The following is a 7,676-nucleotide window of genomic DNA, read 5'->3' on the forward strand; positions in this document are numbered from 1 at the left end:
ATCCGACTGTCTGTACTGCCCAGAGCTAGGATTACAAACATATGCCACAGGGGTGCTGGGAACCAACTCTGGTCCTCAGGCTTGTGTGGCACGCACTGACTGACCGTCTCTCCAGCTGCAGTGTTCTGATATTTTCTGGAATATATAAATGCAAATTTGTAAAATGCACCTTTACCTTTTAAACTTATGTCATTGATACAGTGTTCTAGCACTACTTTCCAAATAGAATAGAAGATGATTAATGATTTTGATGACGGTCTAGAACAGTGGTTCTCAACATGAGCCGTGACCCTATGGGGACTGAACAACCCTTTCACAGTAGCTGCCTAAGACCGTCTGTACATCCGATATTTACATTATGATTCATTAACAGTGGCAACATTACAGTTATGAATCAACAAACATAATGTTATGGTGGGAGGCCAGCATGGCGTGACCAACTGTATTAAGGGTCACAGCATTAAGAAGGTTGAGAACCACGGCTCTAGAACAAGTCTTGAAAGTCCATCTGATAACAATCAGTTCAGAGGTAACAGCAGTCTCTGCTTCTACAATGAAGCATCCATTTCTGTCCAGTACAATCTAATCCCCATTATCCCTGCAGCTCAGAGTTTGCAGCTTGCAAAATGCTCATCTGCTGATTTGAGAACCACAGAGCGATCACTCACTAGTGGTACAGTAGAAGATATGCAGACCCTTTCTGAGCAAAACACAAGGGAAACAGTAAAGGCAGCATGCCCAAGTTCTAAAGAGCTTTCCACAAAATTCTGACAGTAGGCGGTCACCTCAGTAAGCTCAAGTAACAACCTCCAGTGTATGCAAAAGGGAGAGGGAAAGGGGCCCGCTGCAGCATACCACAGAAGCAGCCCTCCCTGGCTTAGGTTGTTCACTTCCTTCAAAGAAACAGATCACATGATTCTGCAATGCCTAAAAGAGCCATGGCTGACTCTGGCTTCCCACTTCCACCTGCTGTTGGCTGAGAGTTTAGGGTATTTTTAATTCAAATACTCTCTTTCATACTTTATCACATGGCAGTAGGCATTTAATAATTTGTTGAATTTTCCTAAAACTTATCCTATGGAACTGGCTCCCAACTGTGAGTCACCATCCTCTGCACCTGTGCTGTTGTGCCCGTTCCCCCATCTCTATGCATTTCCCTGAGAAGACTGCTCAAGGAGAAATCCAAGCTTGGGTTGGTAGTCTGCCAAGTATATCTCCTTGTTCCTGTTTTTATTCCTGTTCCTGTTTGTGCTCCTGTTTTGTGGGGAGTATAAAAGAGAGCTATGCAGTTGAAAATATAGCATTTGGTTCTTTACCAAATGACTCCTTGTCTTTCTTTCTCTCGCCCTCAGCCCTCCGCCGATCCAAGGAACTCAGTCAGCTATGCTGGCGTAGCTGACACCCAACTAACTCTCCAGATATTTGTACTCATTCCCCGTGATACAAACACACTTGCCTAATTTCTGTTTCTAAAATTATCACTACTCTTTCTCCTCAGTACTGTGCATGCACCACCCCCACCCGCACAGCTCTTCGTACCCTCTAGTTTCCTTCAAACCAGACGCTGTATTTCCTCAGGGAACTCCAGACCTGCTGGGTCTTCTTCTAACACACTTCATGCCACGTTGTGCTTCTTGGCACAACTTATCACTACTATAATTAAATAATTCCATGATTGATTACTTTAATATCTGACTCTCCCTCATGATGTAAGTGCTGTGTGATTCTATCCACAGTGACTTTTACAACTGATTCAGAATAAATCTTTGTTGAATAAACAAATTTAGAAATCATTATACAACTTATAGATAAACTAAAAAGGTTACTTAATATCTTTAGTCTTCAGTTTCTAAATATATAAAATAAAAATAATAAAAATACTCCCTTACTGAGTTGTTGAGACTAAAGGCAAACTGCAAACTCTAAAATGATATAAAAAGTTAAACTATTATTCTGAGGAAAATATTTCATATTTAATATCTATATCTGTGATATTAACTAAAACCTTTAAAAATATTATAGATTATCAAGAAGATAACACATAATGTGATTATCTGATAAAAATTAATAAGCAGACATTAGTTCCAGTTGGTAACAGCTATAACAGTCTAAGCACTGTGGGCTTCATAACTGTCCATCCCACAAGCAAGTCTGCCAGGCCTATGGCAACTCATGCCCAGAAAGCAGCATTTGCTATGAGGGGGCCCACAGTCAAGTACACCAGCAAAAGTGTGGATCAATAGTGAAAGATGAGTCTCTGCAATTCAATCACAATTTCCCCTGAGTCAATAGATTCATGAAAACACATGGTGTGTTATACTTGCTACATTTACACTCTTTGATCCTTAATGCAAGCCTGACTATAATAACACATTTCTTTCCTGTGTTCTACTGTAACCTAAGCCTAGAAATAGCAGAGAGAAAAGATAATGTCCCTCTTGTCACTGTAAATAAATACACACCAACTATTCTTCCAGATATTCTTCCAGATATCTCTGATAACCTTAGGATTCTTTAAAAATCCTATGCAAGAGGACTGCCAGGTCTGGTCTCAGTGGGAAAAGACATGCCCAACCCTGCCTAAAGGGAGTGGGAAGCCTGCCTGAGGGTGGGGAGTGGGGATGTTCTCTTAGAGACGAGGAGGAAGAATGGGATGAGGAACTGTGAGAGGAAAGACCAGGAGGGGAGTAATGACCAGACTGTAAAAAAAATAAAAGTAATTTAAAAAACCCTATGCAAACAACCAAAAGGCAGATATATAAAAGTATAATTATTACTCATAGGTAAATTTACACCTTGGATTCCATAGTCTTCCTAGGTATTCCTATGATAGTTTACAGACATGTTTATGCCTGTCTGCATACATACTCATATGTATGCATATATATATCCATCTCTGCATATAACTACATATATACATTAAAGTATAATACTTGCTCAACTGTGTAATTATATAGGGTTTGCCTGTATCCTTGCCTAGAAAGGAATCTCTCACACAGCATGGCCAATAGCTCTTCAATCCATCCCTCAGCCCTGAGGACAGCACTCAGGATGATGGTCCTCAGTGGATGTCTGGAAAAGCCTAATCCCTCACATAGCGCTGCCTAACTGACCCTAAAAGTCAGGTTCTGGAGTCATTCATCCTTAACTCTAGGAAAAGCACTCCTGGTAGAAAACAAAAAACACAAGACACAAAATACAACTACCTTCCTTATATAAGGTAATGGTAATGTAAATTAGCCCAACCAATATGGAAATCAGTATGGAGCCTCCTCAAAGAATTAAGAGTCAGAGCTGGGCAGAGGTAGTGAAGGAGGCAAAGGCAGCAGGATCTCTGTGGGTTCAAGGCCACCCTGAGCTATACAGAGAGTTCCTGGACAGCAAAGGATACACAGAAAACCCCTGTCTTGAAAATTATAGCAAGAAAAAAAAATTAAGAATCAGAAAGGAAGCTCCCATATAAAGTTTGTTTTTTCTATTCCTATAAATTGTGTCAAAAGTTTTATGGGATCTGCACTGAATCTGTGCAGTACTTTTGGTTAGCTGGCCATTTTCATGTATGAATTCTACCTCTCTATGAGCATGGGAGGTCTTCCATCTTCTGGTGTCTTTTCCCCTATCCAGAACCAAAACCTCTAGGCCAGCAGAGCTTAAGGTCTTGGGAATAGGAAGCAAAGTTTTCCTAGTAGGTCACAAGGGGTGGCAGCGGGTGGGCCATTTCCATTTCCAGCCCTTGATTCCTGGACTGTGAACCCCACTGCAGGAGAAGTCGCAGCACAGATTAGACAATGATTCCTCAGGAAAAATGAACGTGCCAGTGAGAGTGAGGGCAAGCGGACTGAAAACAAAAGCAACCTTCTTCCACATCCTTGTATGTAGATCACCACTATAAGGAACAGCCCAGATACCACGTCTTCTTCTGACCTCAAATGATCTAGCTTAGGGTCGGTTGCCTCAGTTCAAATGATTCAATCAAGAGATCCTTCACAAGTGTGCCCAGCTGTTTGGAGAAATTAAGCTGGTATTCAACTAGAAGTATCACTCTTACTGACTAGCCACCTACAACAGCCTGGCAAAACAGACGGGGTAATAACAGCACAAATGTTATGGGAGTAACCAACTGTGCCCTTCCCCAGCCTTGAGCAGCTGCATTTCCAGGGAAGGACCTACATACATGATTCCTTGCCAAGAACCAGGACGATACACCTCTGAAGAAGGGAAATGTAGATTAATGCATTCCTTTTTGGTTTTTAAGGAGACAGTAATAGAAATATATTAAAGATATCCTTAAGTATCCAACAATCTTCTAACTTACAACTTAAACCAAAGTTGTAGGAATCTACAGGTCTTTATAAAGAATTCTCTTCACAGCACAGCTGTAGTTCATGTTAAAACACAAAAATGTTCCCTTTGTGCTATAGCCTTACAAATAAACATAATATGTATGTATGTATGTGAAAGCTCAGACTCTGCATCAAGCATTATTCAATCTTGGCTTTTGATAAAAACCTGAATACAGCCAAATCTGCAAAGCATTCACTTAATAGTCTAGTTGATGAAACGTAAAACGGATATGCATTTTCAGGAAAGGAGACTCTTTCAGCTTTAGCAGTGTCCCTGACACACTGAGCTCAGCTGGAGTCCCGACCTGTAAGGACCAGGGGAACCACAAGAGTCCAGAGGTAAAGGAGGAGGCACACACAGCTGGAGCCCATTTTGACCCACACAGCTACCCACTTGCTGGTTACCTTCTGGAATTTGGCATCTGGGCTGTACCAGCTGGTTATAGTCATCATGATGTACAAGGAGGCACAGCAGAGCATCAAGTGGAAAAAGGAATAGCTATGCTGCACCCCCTCCTTCTCATTGTCTACAGCCCACCGAGGCTGTCCATCTTCTTCATCACTGGCTCCATTGGTGGTATCACCAAGGATAACACTGTCACTCCCAGAGAGGGTCAGCTTGTTAACTTGGCTGTTGCTTGAAGTACGGATGCTAGAATATATGAGGCAGAAAACAAAGATAACCAGTCCCCAAATATTATCCAAATTCATAAAGTGTCCACTCTGTGATGGTGGAGCATAGGCAGGAGCAAGAGTGGTTGAATTTGCTGGAGACACGGTTGGTGAAGTTAAGTGTGTGATGATGCTCACAAGGGAGGGGTTGCAGGACCGCTCAGGTTCATTGGTCATGGCGGACCACGTGAGGTACAGGGTGTACAGAGTGATGATGGAGGACTGCATGAGGCCAGAGCGAGGCTGATGTTCCTGAACTTTGGAGAGGATGGATACAATAGAAACTGCAACACAAAAAATCAGGTTCAGGCTGATGAAGACCTTGTTTTCCGTGCAGCCGTCGGGCTTGGTGTAGAAGATGTAGAGCAGCATAGCAAAGACGATCGATAGGATGTAGAAGAGGCTTGTAACGGACAGCAAGGCAGCATACCAGAGCCTCGGGTTTCCCTCCTCCATTCGACTTACCCATCATTCATTCCAAGAGTGGGCCATGTCTACCAAGAGTATCAGCTGGACAAAAATGAAGAAAGTGGCCCCAAACATTCCAGGACTAAACCAGACTTTCGTGAAATGGCCCGAGGGATGTAGAAAAATCCAACCATGATACCAATAATGGCAGCAATTTTGAAGAACCAAAACCCATTGTCTACTGCTGCTCTGGGATCTTTACTTGTTTTAACTTTTAACATGAGGAAAAAGAAGGCAAAGAAGAAGATGGCCACAGCAAAGTTGATCCGATACACAGCTTTAAAACCGACCAGCACGTCACACTCTTTCTCTGTCTTTGTATCAATCATCTTAATTTGAAATCCTCCTTCACAGAATCCAGGAATCTCCTTCAGCTGAGTTTTCATGCCCTCTGTCATCATGATGCAAGACACAAAAGTGCCCAGGATGAGAACAGAAGCATAGAGGAGTCGAGTTACGGTGGAATTCTCACTGATGGGACAACAACTGCACAGCAGACATGATGTACCACCGCAGAGGCATGGAACCCAGCTGGCAAGGGAGAAGGTGCCGAGGACGGCCCCCATGGTGACGCTGGGGCCAAGACCCACCGCTCCAAGCAGCTCCCTGTGCGGTGGCTAACTGCCCGCTGAGGCGTCGCTTAATTTAAGAAACATGCACTGTTTCTTTACAAGACATTTAAGAGCTCATTGGATTGCTTGGACCCCAGGACAATGCCAGAGCAGATTTGTATACCAGTCAAATTATAGACCTTACAGAAACAATTGGCCATACAATCTTATTCTTTATATCATCAAAATAATAATAGCTTGAGACAATAATTTGATATTTCTAGAAAGTGTGCAAGTTAAATTGCAAAAACTTGTTCTCAGTGTCCTCAATTTTCATAATGGTGTTAAGCCTTGAAAACTTATACATAATCAATTATGGCAAATAGATGTTACTCATTTTTGATTTTAGAAAATTAAAATATGTACATGTGATTTGATACATTTTAGGCTTTTTAGTTGCAACTGCTTTAACAAGAAAAGCAAATAAAAATTATAATTAGTTATTGCCTACATTATTTTTCTATGCTTGGTGTTCCATATCAGATTATAGACAATGGAACTGGCTATTACAGTTAAACATTTGAGATGGTATATTGACAATTTAATATTATTCTTATTACTGAGATTCCTTATCCTCAAGGACAAGGAATTGTGAAAGAGAGATTATGGAACTTTAAAATAATATCTTGATAACTCTCTTAAAATGTGGGAAGAACAGCTACTGATGCTTCTTTCCTGGTTTTACAAGGAACTCTGAAAAATTGGCTTTTAAAAACTAAAAAGGGGGAATTATACCCCCCAGGGTCACCAAAAGTACACCTTGCTTTTGTCTTATTTTAAATTTTCTGCAAACTGATGCTAAGGGTCAGTCTGCAGCAGATCGCCACTGACATCCAGTTACTTCCAACTCATTTGCCAGGGTCATGTGGAGAGACCCCTTAACTAATACTTGATGTGGTCCCAACCATGTTTTAATTTGAGGCCATGGCTCAGTATGTATTTTTTTCAGAAAAAGAGAACGGAGCCCAATGGCTCCCTGAAAGATTGGTCCGTCAAGTGGACACAGATCTCGAGCCTAATAATTGTGATTCTGATGATGATGACTCAAAATCCTTATCTGCCAGCTGATTTAACCTGTCATGTAGTCTCCATCAATACTTAAAGCCACCCACTATACGTGATGGCCAGACTTTGTGTCTAAATCCCTGTCAACCAGCAGCTGGATTAGACACTGGAACATTTCTGCTTCCAACCTTATTTTCTACATTGCTTGGATAAATCAAGTTGCTTTTAACCTTTTAAACCTTGTGTCTCAAGCAGATAGGTTGCCTTCACACAAGATTGCTCTCAACAAGCTCAGCTTTCATCATGGCAGTTATCCATCGCTATGAAGAATTGCATCTAGTGCATGCCCACAGGTCCTTTGGTCTGAATGTGGTTTTGGTCTTATGGAAAAGAGTGTGCCACTGATGGACGGTTAGTCAATGACGGGTAAGAGTGTCTTGAGCTCCTATAAACCTAAGACAGAGGCTTACATCAATATGCTAGGTATGTTCCTCAAAGACGGGTAATATAGGAGTAATATAGATGCCAACCTAAGCCAGGCACAGTCGCCCGGCCACTCTGTACCCTAGATGGGATG

At 41.8% G+C, this 7,676-nt stretch overlaps 1 pseudogene; it reads right to left on the reverse strand.

Moving 5' to 3' along the window:
* Positions 1-4,631: 4,631 nt before the first annotated feature.
* LOC114629395 lies at positions 4,632-6,049 on the reverse strand (annotated as a pseudogene).
* Between the last annotated feature and the right edge of the window lie 1,627 nt (positions 6,050-7,676).

The sequence above is a fragment of the Grammomys surdaster genome, unplaced genomic scaffold, assembly GCF_004785775.1.
Source record: "Grammomys surdaster isolate TR1022 unplaced genomic scaffold, NIH_TR_1.0 309, whole genome shotgun sequence".
Taxonomy (NCBI): domain Eukaryota; kingdom Metazoa; phylum Chordata; class Mammalia; order Rodentia; family Muridae; genus Grammomys; species Grammomys surdaster.